A 21,530-nucleotide genomic window follows, 5' to 3' on the forward strand; every position below is an offset into this window, starting at 1 on the left:
ACAAACAAACAAAAAAACAGTGAATAGCAGTGTAAATAGTGTGTGAATAGTAGTCTGAATAGTAGTGTGAGTAGTGTGCAAACAGGAGTGTGAGTAGTGTTGGATAGGATTGTAAATAGCAGTGTGAAAGTAGTGGGAAAGGCAGTGTGGATAGCACTGTTAATTGCAGTGTGAGTAGTATGCAGATAGCAGTGTGAATCATGTGTGAACAGTAATAGCCTGAAAAGTGTGCAAACAGTGCAAATAGAAGTGTGAATGGTGGTGTGAACTGTGTGCAAATGGTATATAAATAGCATGTGCATAGGAGTGTAACTAGTGTGTGGCCAGTACTGTGAATAGTAGCAGTGATGGTAGTGTGAAGAGAATTATGAATGGTAGTATGAATAGCATGTGAATTGTGTGCAAATCGTAGTGTGAATAGTGTATCCAGACTGTGTACATAGTGTATGAAAAAGCTCTGTGGCTGGCTGACAGGCCAAATGGCTGGAGGAGCTGCACCACTGAGCAAAGTTATGAGCAGAGAGGAGGGCTAGGACCCAGGTCTGGGGTCTGGGGCAGTCACTGTGGCATTTGACTGTGCCATTTGCTCTGTCTAGGTTTTCCTGGGAAAGGAGCCTTTGATGGTGGATGTCTTCATGGCACATGTGAGGACCATCATTACCAAATCTCCCTTCAACTGTTTGGAGTTCCCTGCATCAGTCCATGATTCCTTATTGGGCAGGGTAAGCATTGTTCTTCAGGTTTCTTTTTAAAACTCTAAGCGCCATTGGGAAAGGGAAGCCAATGGTCCTCCCACCACCAAGTGACTGGGGCTGGGTGGGCTAAACCTGGAGGAGAAGAGGCCCGGGAAGGGTGAGGCTGCCACAGGTACCTCATAGGTTGGTTGACCAGGCCTGACTGGTAAGGCTGCTATCTGGCAACAAAACCTCTGCTCTGGACTTGCACTGTGAGCCCTCTTCCCTCTTCTCAGGGTGATCTCGCATTGGTGAGTCAGGGTCAGATCCCTGGGGCCCAGCTCCACCCAGGCTCTGTGTCTGACATGAGGTTACAGAACACCCCCATGCTAGCATGCTTGCTCCCAAGTTTAATGTCCTTTTTCAAAGTAGATGTAATTTCAAAGCTTTTATTCATTCTTTTTTTTTTTTCTTTGTGAGACAGTCTGGCTCTGTGACCCAGTGCAGTGGCGGGATCTCGGCTCATTGCAAGCTCTGCCTCCTGGGTTCATGCCATTCTCCTGCCTCAGCCTCTTGAGTAGCTGGGACTACAGGCACCTGCCACCACGTCCAGCTAATTTTTGCATTTTTAGGAGAGATGGGGTTTCACCATGTTAGCCAGGCTGGTCTCGATCTCCTGACCTCGTAATCCACCCACCTCGGCCTCCCAAAGTGCTGGGATTACAGGCATGCACCACCGTGCCTAGTCAGCTTTTATTAATTTTTATGTTGACTTTCGATGACATATAAATACAAATAATGGGGAAAAAATAGCGTGATTAAAGTTAGAGTTCTTCCATCTCTGTCCCCCACTTAGGGTTATCTGTTGGATGTGTCTTCTTCCAGTTTTTTTAAAATGCATTTTCACGGACAAGTATGTAGATACAAAAATAATTTTGTTTGGGATACACATACACACACACAAGTCTGAGTTATACGTATTATTCAGCAGCTTCCTTTTTCAGCTACTGGTACATGTTGGAGATCTTTGCACATCAATGTATGTAAACCTACTTCCTTCTTTTTAAATGACTGCTTAGTATTCTCCAGAGTATATTCCATGGGTTATTTACCATTCTCTCTCTGATTAACATTCACATTGTTTCCAGATTGTCACCATCACAAGCAACACTGTAGCAAACATCCTTGTATGTAACTCAGCCTAGCTCAATGCAAGGATAGCTGTTTTGTTTGGTGATGAGGTGTGCATCAGAGGAGGTATTCAAGTAAAAGGTGAAATAATATGTCTTCCTCAACCCACAGCAGTGATGCTCAAACTTTGTTGGGTATGGAGACTACCTGGAGAGCTTTTTAAGCTACATATTGGTGGGCCAGACCCCTGGAATTTCTAATTCAGGAGGACTGGGATGAGGCCTGAGAATCTGCATTTCTAGCAAGTTCCCATGTGATGCCCCTGGTTTAAGGACCTGACTTTGGGAATCGCTGCCTCAGGGTGTTAGCTGCTCAGCCTCTACTTGTTTGAAGAGTCGCATCATCCTAGGAAGGCAATATTCAAGGAAAATTAATCTTGTGCCCCTCCCTCTACTAAGAGGTAGGCACCCTAGCTGGCATCCCTTTGGGAGGCAAGGCCTTCAGGGCACTGGTGATGGGTCCAGAGGTCTGGTTAGCAGGGCTGTCAGGTCAGATGTTCCAGCTAGGCCTAAAAGCCTAGGACCTCTTGACTCTTGACATAGCCTGCAGGACCATCCTTTTCTAGGCACACAACCGCTCACCCCTGTGCAGTGAGCGACTCTCCCCGTTCTTCCCTTTGGAGCCAAATGAAGGGTTCTGAGATTGGCGGCGAGCTGTTTACACAACATGATTGGGAAGTGCTCTGGGGTTTTCATAACAGAAACAATAGGAGACCACATCCCCAGAGAAGGTCTTCTAAAGGTCTTGAGGTTTCAAGATCTTGATGTTCTCTTTGTTCTCAGCTGGACTGGAGGAGGTCACAATGGGGTTGGAGGAGACCATCACTGGGACAGAGATGGGAGGAAACTGGAGCTTGGACCCTTGGAACTAAAGACCATCAGAAAGACTTACTGCCCTTCCTGGGCTTACTTGGTGGCTTGGACACTTCTGCACCTGAGGATGGTCCAGTTGCAGGCTGAGGGTCAGACCCAATGGGCATTTGTCCGGTGTTTCTGCCCAGAGCAGAGCTGTCACCCTGCAGTTCACAGAACTCCTGGTCCTTTCCCCACAGTGTGCTGTCCATGAACATCAGCCATCTTGATCATGAGAAAGAGGATTCCTGTCAACTGCAGGCTCCTCTGTTTGATGCAGGTAGCGAAGGGAGGTGGGAAGGAGGCTCTGTTACCTACCACAAAGTGACCACAAATCCTGTGAGATGGATGGGAGCTCCTTTGGAGTCCCTGAGAGCTGCAGCAGGTCCTGCCCCTTCAGTGGCACAGAGTCTGGCTCCAGTTATAATCCTGGGTAGTAATGTTTGGGTTACCCTCTCTCTCTGGTTGGGTAATATATAAAGTCTTGTCTGTCTTGACTGGCTGTTGTTCATGGTTGTAAGACCAACACCTAATATATAGTAGGTGCCTGACAGCTCCTGTTGAATACATGATGAGATGAAGTTCTTAGAAGGTGTCTGCAAGATGAACTAGCCTTTACATTCCCTGGAATCGGTGGGCCAGACCCTAGGGTGAGCTGCTCAGCTGCTTGAGAACCCCTTTGCATGGCTGCTGCTGTAGGGGACTGGGTTCCACTACCAGAATCAACTTCCACACAACCTCAGATGCCAAAGGAGCCCTGGGGGGAAACTCCAGCCTCCTATCCAGGGGTTACCCTGGGACAGGCCCACCAGAGAGGAGAGTGTACAGAGAGGGGAGACTGGCTTCTCCCTTCCCAAGGAGGAGGGGTGGAATGGATCTGTGACCATTATGTCAGCATTTCACAGACCCCAGGTCCCCCCACACGGGCTAAGGGCAAGGCCATGCTGTGTCCAGGATCCATCACCCGGCCTCTCAACCCTCGGCCACCCTCCAACGCCGCACTAATACTGGAACTGGGTGGGGGTGGGGGCAGAGAATTTTAATTCTTTCAGACTCAAAACTTAACTTCTCATTTCTTTCAAGACACTCACCCCTTACCCAAAAAACGAAAGTCAAGGCTAAGGGGAATTCTGCGTGGTGGAAAAGCTTAAGGTGTTACTTTTGGTCTGGGTGAGGCTGGTCATCCGCATTTACCTCAGACAAAAGTGCCTGAGGCTGAGAGCCCTGAGGCTGAGGGTCTCTAGGTGGGAATGACAGGGTGGGTAGGGGCGTGGAGAAGGGCGCTCCCCCGAGGCTGGGCGAGGAGGATGTCGCCACCTGCACAGCTGGCGCGGCTGGGCCCGGGGTTGGGGGGAAGGGGCGAGTCCCTTTGTGGGCCTCCAAGTCCAGCCAGTCCCCTGCCGCCCCACACGCGGCGCTTTGAAGTGGCCGCGCTGGCTGCCCTCTCCCGCGCGGCGCCGCCCCCGCTGCGTCCGCACCTTGGCAGTGGCTGAGCGCTATCCAAGGGAAGGGGCGGGTGGCACCCGCTGGGCACTCTTTGTAAAGTCATCCCCCAGGAAGGCTGGGCCGAGGAGTCCCTAGGGGGAATCCGCCTGGGGTCGCGGGGTCGAGGGGTGTTGGGTTAACCCCTAACACTTCTGAAAGACTGGTCAGCCCTCGGGACTCAGGGTGGGACGGCAGAGCCCCCACCGCTAGGTTCCTCTGCTGGGCGGGGTTTACGCCCCTGGGAAGCGGCTGGAGACCAATTTCCTGTGAAAATCCTAAGAGCCGTTTTGGCAATAAATTTGTACAAGTTCTTTAAAACTGTGCCGACCTCTGATCCAGCACCTCCTTGCTGCCTAGAAAATAATCGCAGATACGTGCAAAAAGGTGTGTGCTATGACACATTGGAGCATTGCTTAGAACTGGGAAACCATGGGAATATTCAGCAGTAGAGACTGTTACATTCACTAATTAACTAATAGTTTACCACGGCCAGACAGCATTGGAGAAAATCCTAGACTTCAAATCGTGAGTAATGATGACATAGAATATTTACTATGAACAAAAAAAATGCTCTTGACATTGTTATCCAATAACTATATAAGCCTGTATGGAAAAAAGACTGGAGGGAAATAAGACAACACATTCTTAGTAGTAGTTCTCTCTGGGTGCTGGGATTAAAGGATGACTGTAATTATCTTAGGCGTTTCTGAAATGTTTAATACTCTATGCCATAATCATGTATTTAAAAATAAATGTTATTTAGATAAAACCTTAGTTCAGCCAGGCGTGGTGGCTCAAGCCTCTAATCCTAGCACTTTGGGAGGCTGAGGCGGGCAGACCACTTGAGGTCAGGAGTCCGAGAGCAGCCTAGCCAATGTGGTGAAACCCCATCTCTACCAAAAATAAAAAAATTAACCGAGCATGGTAGGAGGCACCTGTAATCCCAGCTACTCAGGAGGTTGAGGCAGGAGAATTGCTTGAACCTGGGAGGCAAAGGTTGCAGAGAGCCAAGATCATGCCATTGCACTCCAGCCTGGGCAACAGAGTGAGGCTCCACCTCCAAAAAAAAAAAAAAGAAAGTAAAGGAATAAAAGAACGACCGCTCCATAGACAGAGCAGAGGGCTGCTGGTTGCCCATTTGTACAGTTATTTTTTTATTACATGCTAAACAAGGGATGGATTATTCATGCCTCCCCTTTTTAGACCATATAGGGTAACTTTCTGATGTTGCCATGACATTTGTAAACTGTCAGGGTGCTGGTAGGAGAGTAGCAGTGAGGATGAAGATAGGTCACTCTTGTCACCAAGCTTGGTTTTGGTGGGTTTTGGCCAGCTTCTTTTTGCAAACTATTTTATCAGCAAGGTCTCTATGACCTGTATCTTGTCCTGACCTCCTGTCTCATCCTGTGACTTAGAATGCCTTAACCATCTGGCAATCCAACCCAGTAGGTCTCAGCCTCATTTTACTCAAGATGGAGTTGCTCTGGTCCGAACACTTTTGACACACCCATCAGCATGCAAACCAGCCCTAACCCAACCCGAACCCTCAAAGGTAGAGAAATAAAGAGAAACGCTGAGAAGCAGGAGTGAGACCCCCTCACTCCCCAAAGGCCATAGTGTGGTCTCCCAGAGGTTCTGGGTCTGATGATTCATCCTTTCTTCGATACCACTCAGGAGGCCTGGGTGGTAGAGGAAGCTTCCTGGACTTGTCAGACATTCAGCTTCCTTCCTAATAGGTGGTAATCAGTTGGCTATGGGAGAGACCCCTCACCTCTGCGGGGGTCATCATTCCTTCTTCCTGCCCTGCCCCACCTTCATACGTTCCTGTGGTTAAGAACAGTCCTGAATTATTAGCGGATGGCTGGTGGAGAAGTATTGAGAACTACATTCTCCCAGGATTTATTCAGAGGGTTTGGGCTACAGCCCATTGAAATGGGCCCCTCCATCCTGCACCATAAGGTTTAGAGAGCACTAAAAAAATTTCCCTTATCTCTAGTCAACTCTGGTGATCCTTTGAAGATTTTGTTTCTAATTTGGCAGATTATTACTGTAAGTCATTTTGTGCTTCTGATTTCTTTAACATTCATTTTTTTTCTTCTGAAAGCACAGTAAAACATTGGGGGTGGCTGTGTGGGTGGGAGTCTTGCTGGGACTCCCAGAGAGGGCTGCTACTAAGTAAAATTTGCTTTTACTAAAATGGGCGTGTGAACACACACACACACACACACACACACACACACACACAGAGTCACCTCCCAGAGAAGTCTTTTTCTGTTCTAAATTCACTTTAGGTAAGTGTACCGATTTGGCCTAGAGGTTTTTAAAAGACTGAAAAGAAATGTGAAAAGAAAAGCAAGATGCACAGAGGACAGAGTAAGTAGAAGAAACACCTCTACTATTAATTTCGGCAGAAGACAATGGAGAGAATGGGGAAGAAGCAATATGCAAAGAGCTGACAGCTAATAATTTTCCAGAACTGTTGGGTCTGTGACTCCTCAGGCTGAAGACGCACAGTGGTTTCCGAACAGAGAAAATATAAATCACTTTATACCTAGCCACGTTGTAGTGAAACTTCTTGACACCAAAGACAATGAGAAAATCCTAAAAGAAACCACAGAAAAAAGAAAAATTACCTACAAAGAAATCATAAGTAAACAGCCTTCTCATTAACAACAAAAGAGATCAGAATAATATCTTCAAAGGACTGGGGGAAAATAATTGTTATCCCCAAATTCTAAACTAAAATACATGTTGTTCAAGAATGAGTGCAAAATAATGACATTTCAGACAAAAAAAAAAAAAAAAAGCACTGAGAAACATTTTCACATACGTCCCCTCATTGAAAACATTGCTGAAGAGTATTCCTCAAAAGGAAAAAAAAAAAAAAAAAAACTCTGATAGGAATGGAAGGGAAGACACAATACTAAGGGGAAAAAGAATATGTTGGGTAAATCTCATAATCCTTGTGTATAAAACAACAACAATAATGACAGCAACTAATTGGGAGGGTTTAAAATGAGAAAAAAAATAAAGTGATAGGTAACAGTAATTAAGAAGATGGAGTAGAGTAATTGAAGTGAAGCATTCTGTTTTTGTTTTTGTTTTTGTTTTTTGAGATGGAGTATCCCTCTGTCACCCAGGCTAGAGTGCAGTGGCATGATCTCTGCTTACTGCAACTTCCACTGCTCAGGTCCAAGTGATTCTCCTGCCTCAGCCTCCCACGTAGCTCGTATTACAGGCTTACACCACCATGACCGACTAATTTTTGTATTTTTAAGGCCGGGCGCGGTGGCTCAAGCCTGTAATCCCAGCACTTTGGGAGGCCGAGACGGGCGGATCACGAGGTCAGGAGATCGAGACCATCCTGGCTAACACGGTGAAACCCCGTCTCTACTAAAAAATACAAAAAAAACTAGCCGGGCGAGGTGGTGGGCGCCTGTAGTCCCAGTTACTCGGGAGGCTGAGGCAGGAGAATGGCGTGAACCCAGGAGGTGGAGCTTGCAGTGAGCCGAGATCCGGCCACTGCACTCCAGCCTAGGTGACAGAGCGAGACTCCGTCTCAAAAAAAAAAAAAAAAAAAAAAAATTTTTGTATTTTTAGTAGAGACAGGGTTTCACCATGTTGGCCAGGCTGGTCCTGAACTCCTCACCTCAAGTGATCCACCTTCCTCGGCCTCCCAAAGTGCTGGGATTACAGGCCTGAGGTATCATGCTCAGCCGAAGTGAAGCATTTCGTTGTTTTGAAAGACAGTGTAACAGAAAGTGAATTGATCATGAAGCTAGGGAAGTATAAGCTGCAAGAGTAATTTCTGTCTCCTCCTTCTCCCTCTTCTTCTCCCTCTCCCTCTCCCTCTCCTTCTTCTTTAAAAAAAAAAAAAGAGAGCTTCCAAATTGAATAAGCTTCAGATCCCATAAAACCTGGATCTGTCTCTGAGGTACCATTAATATTTATATTTGGCCTTTATTAAGACAGTTCTATAAGTTAAAAATGTAAAGACAACTACTAAAGGTATAAAAAACAGAATATATAACTTCTAACCTGCTAGGGAATATAAAGATAAGAACATTTGATCTGGCTGGGCGCGGTGGCTCACACCTGTAATCTCAGCACTTTGGGAGGCTGAAGTGGGTGGATCACAAGGTCAGGAGTTTGAGACCAGCCTGGCCAATATGGTGAAACCCATCTCTATTAAAACTTCAAAAATTAGCCAGCACTCTCTAGCCTGGGCGACAGAGCGAGACTCTGTCTCAAAAAAATAAATAGATAAAAATATTTACTATCGGTCAGGCACGGTGGCTCACCACTATAATCCCAGCACTTTGGGAGGCTGAGGCAGGTGGATCATGAGGTCAGCAGTTCGAGACCAGCCTGCCCAACATGGTGAAACCCCCATCTCTACTAAAAATACTAAATTAGCCAGGTGTGATGGCGGGCGCCTGTAATCCCAGCTACTCGGGAGGCTGAGGCAGGAGAATCGCTTGAAACCAGAAGGCGGAGGTTGCAATGAGCCAAGATGGCACCACTGTACTCCAGCCTGGGTGAAAGAATGAAACTCTGTCTCAAAAAATAAAAATAAAAATAAAAATTTACTATCTGGCCCTTTACAGAAAAAGTAAGTTTGATGACCCCTGTACTAATTCATAAAGCAATTTTAACAAATATCAAAGAATAGCTATCATACTGACTATATTATTTCATCCTAATGAAATAAAACTAGAAGTTAAAACCGAAGAGGCAGGGCATAGTGGCTCATGTCTGTAATTCCAGCATTTTGAGAGACTGAGACAGGTGGATAACTTGAGGCCAGGAGTTTGAGACCAGCCTGGCCAATATGGCAAAACCCTGTCTCTACGAAAAATACAAAAATTGGCCGGGTGTGGTGGAGCACGCCTGTAGTCCCAGCTACTCGGGAGGCTGAAGCATGTGAATTACTTGAACCCAGGAGGCAGAGAGGTTGCAGTGAGCCGAGATGTGCCACTGAACTCCAGCCTGGATGGTGGAATGAGACTCTGTCTCAAAAAATAAATAAATAAATAAATAAATAAATAAATAAAATTAAAACCAAGGAGATAGCCAAAATAACCCCATTATATTTGGATGTGTGTCTAAATAATTCATAGGGAAAAGAAGAAACCACAAAGAAAATTACAAAACATTTGGAAGTGAAGGTCCTTAAAACATCATATAAAATTTTTTTGGAATCAGCTAGAACAATGATTAGAGAGAAATTTATATCCTTTAAAGAACGTATTAGAGAAAGAAAAAGACTAAAAATTAATAAGCTGATGTATCCAGTTTAAGAATTAGAAAAAGAGTAACAGGATAGCCTGAAGAAAGTATTAAGAAAGGAAATAAAAAAGGAAACTAAGGCCGGGCATGGTGGCTCATGCCTATAATCCCAGCACTTTGGGAGGCTGAGGCAGGCAGATTGCTTGAGCTCACAAGTTCAAGACCAACCTGGGCAATATGGCAAGACCCCGTCTCTACTAAAAATACAAAAAAATAGCTGGGCATGGTGTTGCACGCCTGTGGTCCCAGCTACTTGGGAGGCTGAGGTGGAAGGATCACTTGAACCCAGGGAGCAGAGGTCACAGTGAGCCGAGAGCACGCCATTGTACTCTAGCCTGGGTGATAGAGCCAGACCTTGTCTCAAAAAAGAAAAAAAAAAAAAAAAGTTACAGAAAAACTGAATAGTTCTATGTTAGTTCTATATCCCTTGTATCAGTTATCTATTGCTGAGTAACAAATCACCCCAAAACATAGTATCTTAAAACAATAATCAGGCCAGGCCTGGTGGCTCACACCTGTAATCCCAGCACTTTGGAGGCCGAGGTGGGCAGATCATCTGAGGTCAGGAGTTCGAGACTAGTCTGGCCACATGGTGAAACCTCATCTCTACTAAAATACAAAAATTAGTCAGGTGTGGTGGCAAATGCCTGTAATCCCAGCTACTCGGGAGGCTGAGACGTGAAAATCACTTGCACCAGGAGGCAGAGGTTGCAGTGAGCTGAGATCACGCTACTGTACTCTAGCCTGGGTGACAGAGTAAGACTCTCTTTCTCTCAAACAAAAAACAAAAAAACAGTAATCAGTCAGCTGGGTATGATGGCTCACACCTGTAATCCCAGCACTTTGGGAGGTTGAGGCAGGAGAATCGCTTGCCCAAAATTACAGTGGAAGAAAAAAATTGCAATTTTATATTCAAGATGACGTGATTGTCTACATAAAAAATTCATGGACTGGGCACAGTGGCTCTTGCCTGTAATCCCAGCACTTTGAGAAGCTGAGGCAGGAGGATCACTTGAGCCCAGGTGTTTGTGACCAGCCTGGGCAACACAGGGAGAACCTGTCTCTACCAAAAAAAAAAAAAAAATTAGTACAGGTAGTATGCGCCAGTAGTCTCAGCAACTGGGGAGGCCGAGGAAGGGGAATCGCTTGAGCCCAGGGCTTTGAGGCTGCAGTGAGCTGCAATTGTGCTACTGCACTTCAGCCTGGTGACAGAGAAAGACCATGTCTCTAAAAATAGATAACTAAGTAAATAAATAAATAAAAATAAGACAACAATCATTTTATTTGCTCATGATTCTGTGGTTAGCAGTTCAGGCCAGGCACATCTGGACAGTTGTTCTGCTGGTCTTACCTAGGGTCATTCTGGCAGTGACAGCCATCTGGCAGCTCTTCTGGGTCCGGACAATCCAGGATGCCCTCCCTCACGTGTCTAGCAGTTGGTGCTGGCTGTCAGCTGAGTCACCTGTCTCCATGAGGTTATTCCAGACTTCTTGTGTTAGCAGAAGGATTCCCAGCAAGCAGCAAAATAGAGCAAGCCCCAGTGCACAGGAGTTTTTCAAGCCTCTGCGTCACACTTGCTAATGTCTCATTGGCCAAATTATAACAAATCTTGGCCAAAGCAAGTCACTGAATCAATGTGGGAGGGATTATGCATAGGTAAGGATACAGGGATAGAGATTCAAGGGGAGTAGGGAGGCTGTTACTGTAACAATCAACCAAGACTGTTAAGTAAACATATAAATCAACCCTCCCTAAATACAATGTGGTAGTCCACACTGGATGTTGGAACAGAAAAAGGACATTAGTGGGAAAACTAATGGTGGTGGTGAAATCCAAACAAAGACTGGAGTTTAGTTAATAGTAATATATCAATGTTAACTTCTTTAGACAAATATACCATGGTTATATATTCATATATTAACTTGAGGGGAAACTAGATGAGAGGTATAGGGAAACTCTGTTTACCGTCTTTGAAACTTTTTTGTAACTCTAAAATTATTCCAGAGCTAAAAGTTTATTGTAAAAAAAGCAACAACTTTCCAACATACTGGGAAACTATAGGCCTAGGTAATTTTATGGGTGATTTTTGCCAAATTATTCAAGGAACAGATATCCCTCTCTTATTTAAACTGTTTCAGAAAATTCAGGCCGGGTGCAGTGGCTCATGTCTGTAATCTCAGCACTTTGGGAGGCCGAGGAGGGTGGATCATTTCAGGTCAGGGGTTCGAGACCAGCCTGGCTAACATGGTGAAACCCCATTTCTACCAAAAATACAAAAATTAGCTGAGCATGGTGGTGGGCGCCTGTACTCCCAGCTACTCAGGAGGCTGAGGCGGGAGAATCGCTTGAACCTGGGAGTTGGAGGTTGCAGTGAGCCGAGATTGTGCCAAGCCACTGCACTCCAGCCTGGGCAACAGAGCAAGACTCCATTGCAAACAAACAAAAACAAAACAAAAAAAACAAACACAAGCTGTTTCAGAAAATTGGAAAAGAAGGAATTCTTCTTAATTAACTTTATGAGGTTAGTATAATCTTGTTTGGTCAAAGGCAATATGAGAATATTGTAGGCAATCTAACTTATGAAGAGAAAGGCAAACTTCCTAAATGAAGTATTAGCAAACTGTATATAGATACACATATACAAATACACATGCACACACCAGGGATAGAAGAACAGTTTAAAAGTAGAAAACCTAAAGTAATTTGCCAAATGAACACAGTAAAGAAGAACAATCATCTCAATAGATGCAAGTAGAAAAAACATTTGATAAAAATTTCGTATCACTCATTGTAAAACCTCTTGACTAGCCAGGTGCAGTGGCTCACGCCTGTAATCCCAGCACTTTGGGAGGCTGAGGTGGGTGGATGATGAGGTCAGGAGATCGAGACCATCCTAGCCAACATGGTGAAATCCCATCTCTACTAAAAATACAAAAATTAGCCAGGCATGGTGGTGGGCTCCTGTAGTCCCAGCTACTCAAGAGGCTGAGGCAGGAGAATCGCTTGAACCCGGGAACCTGGGAGGCAGAGGTTGCAGTGAGCCAAGATCATATCACTGCACTCTAGCCTGGATGACAGAGCAAGACTCTGTCTCAAAAAGCAAAACAAAACAAAACAACTCTTGACCAATCCAGAATTGAAGGAAACTTCCCAAACCTGAGAAAAGGTATCTACCAAATACCTACAGCGAACAATATCCTTGATGGCAAAATATCTGAAGCATTTCTGTTAAAATCTGACATGAGGAAAATCTGTCTGCTACCACTGATGCCACTCAACATTGTGCTAGATGTTTTAGCTAGCATAGTAAGATGGGGAAAATACATTCAAAGAATAAACATTACAATGGAAGAAAAAATTGCAATTTTATATGTAAGATAACATGATTGTCTTCATAAAAAATTCAGGGGCTCTGTGCAGTGACTCTTGCTTATAATCCCAGCATTCTGGGAGGCTGAGGCAGGAGGATCCCTTGAGCCCAGGAGTTCAAGACCAGCCTGGGCAACATAGGGAGACCCCATCTCTACAAAAAAATTTTAAAACTAGCTAGGTATGGTGGTCCTGTAGTCCCAGCTACTTGGGAGGTGGAGGTGAGAGGATTGCTTGAGTCTGGGAAGTTGAGGCTGCAGTGAACTGTGATCTTACCACTGCACTCCAGCCTGGGCAACAGAGTGAGACTTATTCCACACAACAACAACAACAAATCAGGGACATTTACAAGTGAGCTGTTTAAGAAGAGTTTAGTTAGGTGACTGGATATAAAGTCAATATACAAATGTGAAATAAAAAAATTTAACAATTATATCCAGGAGGGAAGATGAGGAACAGGAAGAACAGGATGGAGGACGGGGCTTTAGCCATAGGTGTAGTTTGTTTATTAAATTAAAAAAAAAAAAAAAAGGAGACTAGGTGTGGTGGCTCATGTCTGTAATCCCAGCACTTTGGGAGGCCCAGGTGGGCGAATCACTTAAGGTCAGGAGTTCGAGACCAACATGGTGAAACCCTGTCTCCACTAAAAATACAAAAAATGAATCAGGTGTGGTGGTGCGTGCCTGCAATCCCAGCTACTTGGGAAGCTGAGGTGGGAGAATTGCTGGAACCTGGCTGGAGGTTGCAGTGAGCTGAGATCGCACCACTGCACTCCAGCCTGGGTGACAGAGTGAGACCCTGTCTCAAAAAAAAAAAAAAAAAAGAAGAAGAAGAAGAAGAGATCTGCAACAAATAAAGCACAAGTATGTCTACTATATTTTTTCATTTGTTGAATGTTTCTATGTAGTATACATAATACATATAGAATGATATATGCAACATATATATGATTTATAAGGCATAATTTCAAAATGAGCCTCATGACCCTTACGACTAACTTAAAAACTAGAATTTTACGAAGACCATTTTACTATTGTGTCCTCCTTCCCCATCCTTTGTCTTCCAGCCTACAGGCAAGCTCTATTCTGAATGTCGCAGTTATAAATTATTTGATATTTTAAAATAGGGTTTGAGCTATCATATTATTTTCTGTACTTTTCAATGTGTTTGAAATGCTTCCAAATTTTAAAAATTGCAAAATATGTCTAGTCACAAGTGTATCATATATCTCTAAGAGGAAACACGATTATTGGAAAAGAAATGTTTGGAAAGAGTAGGTTGACTAGGGAGAGCTTCTTGGTTTCCTAATGTGTACTGACCTTACTATTCATTCATTCATTCATATTTCCTGAGCACATTCTTGGTGCCAGGCACTGTGCCAGGTGCCGGGGATGCAGTCACCTGCATTGGTTGATCCCCGGCTGGGATAAGGTGTGTGCAGTGCATCAACGTGGTAGCTGGAGCACAGTTGCACTCAATGGTGACCAGTATTATTATTATTAGCTCCTAAGGAATGGCACAAAGTTTCCAGCTGCTAAAATCAGGATCAGTTTCTGATCCTTGGCTTTACTGTGCCCAACATGTGTTCATTAGAGTCTGCATCTGGCTTGTTCCACGCACTTGATGAAGCCAGCATCACTAGCAGGGGACCTGGGGTGTGGGAGAGGCCCTCTGTGGAGCAGCCCTGGAGGGCGTGCAGGGTGCAGAAGGCCTGTGGATTTTAGAGATGCTCAGAGTCCTGGGGGTGGGTGTGATTGCTCCTGAAGGAGACACACAGTCTCCCTGGGCCTCTGCCCAGGCCTGGCTTTGGCTCTCATTCCTTGCTGTTTGGGCCTCTCTGCGTCACCTTCAGCCACACAATCAAACATGTATAACAAAGAAACCCAAACAAGACATCAAATTCGGGTAGCATTTAAGTTTGCTTTTACTGAGAATCAGTTCTTGAACCAAAAGGAATTTTGTTGGGGGTAGGATTGAGGTGGAGGGTATAGGGTGTGGTTGGCTTCATTATACTAGCACAAAATAATGACCCAGTTCTCTGAAAATTCTGGAAACCCTGCTGTCATGGAGAAGGATGCCAAAATGGCTCGGGGGTGTGCTGATGCTCAGAGGCCTGTGGGGTCAGCTCCTGTTTGGTGGGAGCTCATGAAACCGTGCGACAGGCTTCTAGCTTCCTGGCCCTATGAACAAGGCTGCTCCAGGCCCTCCCTGGGTGTGGAGATGTCTTAGAGGGCAGAGAACCACTTCCCTGGGGATACTGCCTTCAGCACGTGGGAGGCTCTCCCATAGTTTCACTTGAAAGATGCAGACTTTGAAAGTGTGCTAGGCTCTGATGCCAGCCGCTTCCTCTTGGTCTGGAGCCAAGGAATACCTGGGTCAGGGCATGTCCAAGCCTCTCTCCTGGGATCACATCACTGAAACTGTGCCTTGGCTTTGTCCTGGGAGCCTGGGAGCCTCACGGTGGCTGGTGGGGAGGGAAGCTGTAAGAGTGCCCAGTCTGCTGCTCCTGTCTGGGCCTTTCTTTCCTTACAGCCCTAAGCCTGGAGCTGTGGAACTGCTTGCCAGTGTTGCCGCCCCATAGGCTGGCAAAGCCTGCTAGGACGGAAGGCCTGTAATTTGTGACTCATGGCCTGTCGCCGACCATGGGTTGGCAAGCCACACTCCAGGCGGTGCTGAATCACTCTGGCTTGCCTGTTCTGCTGGCATGCAGGGTGCATAGCCTCTGCACTGGCATGCGGGCATGAGGAGGCGGGTATTGTAAAGCCCACCCTTGATGGCTGGGTGGAGTTGGGCTCAGCTCCTGGGGAGAGGGCAACGTGGGGCCAGGGGCTGTCTGCTGGGGCTGCAGCTCCCTGCAGAGGCTTGTGGAGAGGCCTTGGAGCGCAGGTCACGTTGCTGTGTCAGGTTCAGACACCTTCTGCCTCAGGAAGGCCCTGCTTGCTCAGGTCCCCTCAGTCCCTGGCAATGACAGTCTCCTTCTTTGCTCTGTTCCCTAGCTGGCCCTGATTAGAATGCAGTTTGCATGATCAAGGCTGGTGCAATGCATGGTCTGCCTAAGGTCTCTCAGGTGACCTTAGGAGTCAGAGTCCCTGGCTGGCCAGGGACAGCCCGGCTATTGACCTGGGCCCACTGGCCACTCACTCAGCCTTTTTTCATCATTAGCTTACAAAACAAGGACAGAAGTCAAAACAGTGAGAAGTGGCCGGGCGTGGTGGCTCACGCCTGTAATCTCAACACTTTGGGAGGCTGAAGTGGGCAGATTATTTAAGGTCTGAGACCAGCCTGGTCAACATGGTGAAGCCCCATCTCTACTAAAAATACAAAAATTAGCCGACCTTGGTCGCGGGTGCCTGTAATTCCAGCTACTTGGGAGGCTGAGGTGGGAGGACTGCTTGAGCCCAGGAGGCGGAGGTTGCATTGAGCCAAGATCATGCCACTGCACTGCAGCCTGGGCAACAGAGCAAGACCTTGTCTAAAACAAAACAGAACAAAAAAAACAGTGAGAAGCACCTTTTATTTTTTTCTGCCCATCAGACTGGCAAAAAATTTAAAGGACTAAAAATATCCAATGTTGAAATGAATGTAGGGAAATGGGTACTGCAATATGGCAGGGGCAAAGGGGTCAACCCTGTTTCTGAAGGGCCATTTGGCAGTATCTGTTAAAATTCAAAAGACACATATCCTTTTTTTTTTTTTTTTTTTGAGACGGAGTTTCGCTCTTGTTACCCAGGCTGCAGTGCAACAGTGCAATCTCAGCTCACTGTAACCTCTGCCTCCTGGGTTCAAGCAATTCTTGTGCCTCAGTCTCCCAAGTAGCTGAGATTACAGGCAGGCACCACCACACTTGGCATATAAATATATATATATTTATTTATTTTGAGATGGAATCTTGCTCTGTCGCCCAGGCTGGAGTGCAGTGGCATGATCTCGGCTCACTGCCGCCTCTGTCTCCCAGGTTCTAGCAATTCTCCAGACTCAGCCTCCCAAGTAGCTGAGATTACAGGCATTGTGCCACCACGCCTGGCTAATTTTTGTATTTTTAGTAGAGATGGGGTTTCACCATATTGGCCAGATTGGTCTCGAACTCCTGACTTCAAGTGAAATGCCCACTTCAGCCTCCCAAAGTGCTGGAATTACAAGCATGAGCCACTGTTCCCAGCCTTCACTTGGCTAATTTTATATTTTTAGTAGAGACAGGGTTTCACCTTGTTGGTCAGGCTGGTCTTGAACTCCTGATGTCAGGTGATCCACCTGCCTCAGCCTACTAAAGTGCTGGAATTTTACAGTCGTGAGCCACTGTGCCCAGCCAAAAGACACATATACTTTAGACCCAGCAGGAAACTTCTGAGAACACTTCATATAGAAAAACTTACATAATAATACAAAAACGGCCCGGTGCGGTGGCTCACGCCTATAATCCCAGCACTTTGGGAGGCTGAGGCAGGCAGATCACGAGGTCAGGAAATCGAGACCATCCTGGCCAACATGGTGAAATCCCATCTCTACTAAAAACACAAAAATTAGCTGGGTGTGGTGGCGCACGCCTGTAATCCCAGCTACTTGGGAGGCTGAGGCAGGAGAATTGCTTGAACATGGGAGTTGGAGGTTTCAGTGAGCCAAGATCACCACTGCACTCCAGCCTGGCGACAGAACGAGACTCCGTCTCAAAAAAACAAAACAAAACACCATTTTGCAATTCCAAGAATAACAGAAAACACAAAAAGTTATGTTCAAGAATGTTCACTGGAGCTGGTGCAGTGGCTCATGCCTGTAATCCTAGCACTTCGGGAGGCCGAGCCTGGAGTATCACTTGAGCCCAGGAGGTGGAGGCTGCAGTGAGCCATGATCACACCACTGTACTCCAACCTGGGCAACAGAGAGAAACCCTGTCTCAAAAAAAACAAAAACAAAAACAAAAAAAACAAAAAAAAAAAAAAAAAACCTCACTGTAACTTTGTTGGCAATTGTAAAAAATTTAAAAAGGCAACAGCTTTAATGTTCATCAATATAGTGATGTAAACACTAGGCTACTCACAGCTGCATATCTTTATGTACTGACTTATACAAAAATCATATATTGTAATGTGAAAATAAATCACAGACCCCGAGATCTTTTTTTTTTTTTTTTTGAGATGGAGTTTTGCTGTTGTTACCTAAGCTGGAGTGCAATGACATGATCTCAGCTCACTGCAACCTCTGCCTCCCAGGTTCAAGCAATTCTCCTGCCTCAGCCTCCCCAGTAGCTGGTATTACAGGCTCACACCAACACGTCCAGCTAATTTTTGTATCTTTTTAGTAGAGACGGGGATTCACCATGTTGGCCAGGCTGGTCTCAAGCTCTTGACATCAGGTGACCCACCCGCGTCGGCCTCCCAAAGTACTGGGATTACAGGCATGAGCCACAATGCCCAACTGACCCCTAGATTTAATATGATGTATTTAGGTAAGCAAGTTCTCTCTGTGTGTGCATGCATGTGTGCTTGCACACCCATAGGAAAGGTCTGGAAGGATGTTAATGGTGTTTGTCTCTGGGAGGGGCTGATAATAATGGAGATAATGGGAGACTTTCACTTTTTAATCTATATAGTTTACAGGCATGTATTTACTTTTAAAGAAAAAGACAATATAAAACAAAATAAGCACTTGTCCTCACGTGTCATGACGACCAGAATGCATGTACATGTATTTGTGCATGCCTGAGACACGGGGGAGTCTCCCCCAAGGCTGAAAACTGTTCCCATGCCACCCTTCCTCAGATCAAATCACCCCATAGCCACCACAGCGGGGTCCAACTGCCATTCCTAAGCAACAGACATCCCATGTCCACCCTCCATCGTGCTCCTATGGCTTCCTGGGGGCCACCCACCCCATCTCCCAGAGCTGCCAGCCTGTCTTCTTTTTGGCTGCTTCCCACTCTGTCTATCCAGCATCCCCACCCCATGCAGCTGAGCTGTGGGCACCACCAGGGCAGCCATCCTGCCCTTCTTTGCTTTCCATTTATGTGCACAGAGAGGGGCCTCAATCAATGTCTGGTGATCGACATATGACTGAATAATAAAGGAACCACCAGTGTGACACTGGGTGGGGACGGACCTCTGAGGTCACCTAGCCCACTTGCCTACCCGATGCCCAAATGCCCTCTGCTCACCACCTCTAGCAATGGGGCAGTCACTACCTTCCCAGGCAGCTCTGTCCCAGCTTCCTGTGGTAAGTGGTTCGTTGGGTTAATCAGGAGGAGGGCCAGTAACTGAGGCACTTCCCAGTTTGGTTGAAAGACTGTGTTCCGGTCGGGTGAGGTGGCTCACACCTGTAATCTCAGCATGTTGGGAGGCCAAGGTGGGCGGATCACCTGAGGTCAGGAGTTCAAGACCAGCCTGGCCAACATGGTGAAATCCTGTCTCTACAAAAATACAAAAAAATTAGCTGGGCATAATGGTGGGTGCCTGTAATCCCAGCTACTCCGGAGGCTGAGGAGGAGAATCACTGGAACCAGGGAGGCAGAGGTTGCAATGACCTGAGATGGTGCCACTGCTGTTGCCCAGAGCGAGACTCCATCACAAAAAAAAGGAAGGAGGGAAGGAGGGAAGGAGGGAAGGAATGAAGGAAGGAAGGAAGGAAGGGAGGAAGGAAGGAAGGAAGGAAGGAAAGGAAGGAAGAAGGAAGGAAAGAAAGAAAAGAAAGACAGACTATGGTCAGTTCTCAACAGGGAGAGTCTAGAAGCTCGCCAGGGTGAAATGAACTACCTCCGTTTCTCCAGCCAGGAGAGCCCTGAGCCGCTGCACCTTGTTCCTGCCTGTGAGATTCATCCAGTTCCAGCAGGGCAGCCCCGCCCTAGCCACCACGCTGGCAGAGTAAATCAAGCATTAAAAACAAACTACTTAGTACTTCAGGGCAGTTTCATTCAAAAACTGAGAAGGTGCCTCGTTTAGAACTGACTTAATTAAAAGACACTTTGTAAATTCCTGCAACAGATGAGGACAGTACTTTCCAGAAACACCATAATTGAAATGTTTTACTGCATATACCAAATGGTTATTAAATCCTTAATATCATAATTCCTTAAGAATGCCGTTGTCAGTGACAAACAGCAACTCGCACAACAAAGGAGCTGATTGTTTCCTCCTCTGGCCTGTAACCCACAGGAAGTCATAACGTAAGACTTCCCTGTTGCTGTACTTGGTTCTTTGCGTTTTTAATGAGTAGGAGTAAATGCCAGCTCTGGGAGGAATCCATCATAAAGATAAAGAATGGAAAGAAGCCCTGTTTCTGACTTGTTGACTTGTGGTTTAGGGAAAAAGGCATCTTTCCTAGGTAAGGGCAGGTGCTGGTTGACTGTCTGCTGTATGGGTGGGCTGCCCTGACTGGGTAGCACAGAGATGCTGAGTAAGTTGCCCAGCAAAGTGGGGACTGGAGAGAAAGTCCCACCCATGCAATGTGGAATGGCCTGGAATGTGGCTGGCGGGGACAGGATGGGGTATCCATAACCTGTTCTGTTTCTCCCCAGGCTTCCTCCCAGATCAGCTGCCCTGGGGCGAGGTCCTCCAGGTCTGACTCCATGCAGGCTGCGCTCAGTGCTTCCTCTTGCAGGATCCTCCTCCCTGGTGCCTGCCCCTGGCATGGCTCACAGGAGCCCTAGACAGTGGTGGAGGGTTGGGCAATGGGTCCATTGACCCACAGCAAACTGACAAAATGCAGGGTAACCCCAGGCATGGTGGGTGCGGGTTGGAAGGGGATTGTTTGTAGAATGGGGGGCTTTTCAGAAGGAACTGAAAGCCATCTTTTTGCTGACTTGCTAGGTGACCAGGCAAGTGGCATGGCCACTCCATGCTTCATTTTCCTCATTTAAAAAGAAGGTGGTGTTACCAGGGCCTGGGTTTGGAGTCAGTCTGATCTGAGTTCAAACCCTGCTCAGTTACTCACTATGGTATTTGGGGCTTCCGTTTCTCTTCTTTCTTCTCTTTTCTTTTTTTTTTTGAGACAGAGTTTCACTCTTGTTGCCCAGGCTGGAGTACAATGGCGCTATCTCAGCTCACTGCAATCTCTGCCTCCTGGGTTCAAGGGATTCTCCTGCCTCAGCCTCCCGAGTAGCTGGGATTACAGGCATGCGCCACCATGCCAGGCTAATTTTGTATTTTTAGTAGAGATGGGATTTCACCATATTGTGTCAGGCTAGTCTCCAACTCCCGACCTCAGGTGATCGCCCACCTCGGCCTCCCAAAGTGCGGGGATTACAGGCGTGAGCCACCGCACCCAGTCAGGGCTTCTGTTTCTTAACCTTGCAAAGTTGGGGGAGCGGCAGTAGCTCCCCACGGCATGGTGTCGGGGCTAAATGAGCGTATGTGTGGAGCACCTAGTACAGCACCTGGCCCATGGCAGTGCTCAGGAAGTGGACTGAATAGGGGAGGGAAAAACATCTCTCCTTTTAACTTTCTAGGTTCTCAGCAGGGACCCATAACAAAAGACAGCTTAACAAGAGAAAAGCATGCAGACTTATTTACTGTAAGCTTTGGCTGAGCGCGGTGGCTCATGCCTGTCATCCCAGAACTTTGGGAGGCCGAGGTGGGAGGATCACTTGAGCCCAGGAGTTCGAGACCAGCCTGGACAACATGGAGAGACCTTTGCCTCTACACAAAATACAAAAATTAGCCTGGCGTGGTAGCATGGGAGGATC

At 46.5% G+C, this 21,530-nt stretch overlaps 1 protein-coding gene and 1 long non-coding RNA gene across 3 annotated transcripts in view; both read left to right on the plus strand.

Annotated features, from left to right (window-relative positions):
• Window positions 1-4,054, plus strand: part of LOC105467146 (uncharacterized) — a 35,163-nt gene extending 31,109 nt beyond the window's left edge. For both annotated transcript variants that reach the window (XR_011624677.1, XR_003014782.2), the window contains 2 exons: window positions 597-722; window positions 2,648-4,054. This is a non-coding gene — a long non-coding RNA (uncharacterized lncRNA). The remainder of the gene's footprint in view (window positions 1-596; window positions 723-2,647) is intronic.
• Window positions 4,055-4,707: 653 nt separating this feature from the next.
• Window positions 4,708-21,530, plus strand: part of LOC105467147 (voltage dependent anion channel 1) — a 97,735-nt gene continuing 80,912 nt past the window's right edge. Inside the window, exon 1 of the mRNA XM_071098466.1 lies at window positions 4,708-4,726. The gene's annotated coding sequence lies outside the window, so the exon portion shown is untranslated. The remainder of the gene's footprint in view (window positions 4,727-21,530) is intronic.

This window comes from Macaca nemestrina, chromosome 6 (genome assembly GCF_043159975.1).
Source record: "Macaca nemestrina isolate mMacNem1 chromosome 6, mMacNem.hap1, whole genome shotgun sequence".
Classification (NCBI taxonomy): Eukaryota; Metazoa; Chordata; class Mammalia; order Primates; family Cercopithecidae; genus Macaca; species Macaca nemestrina.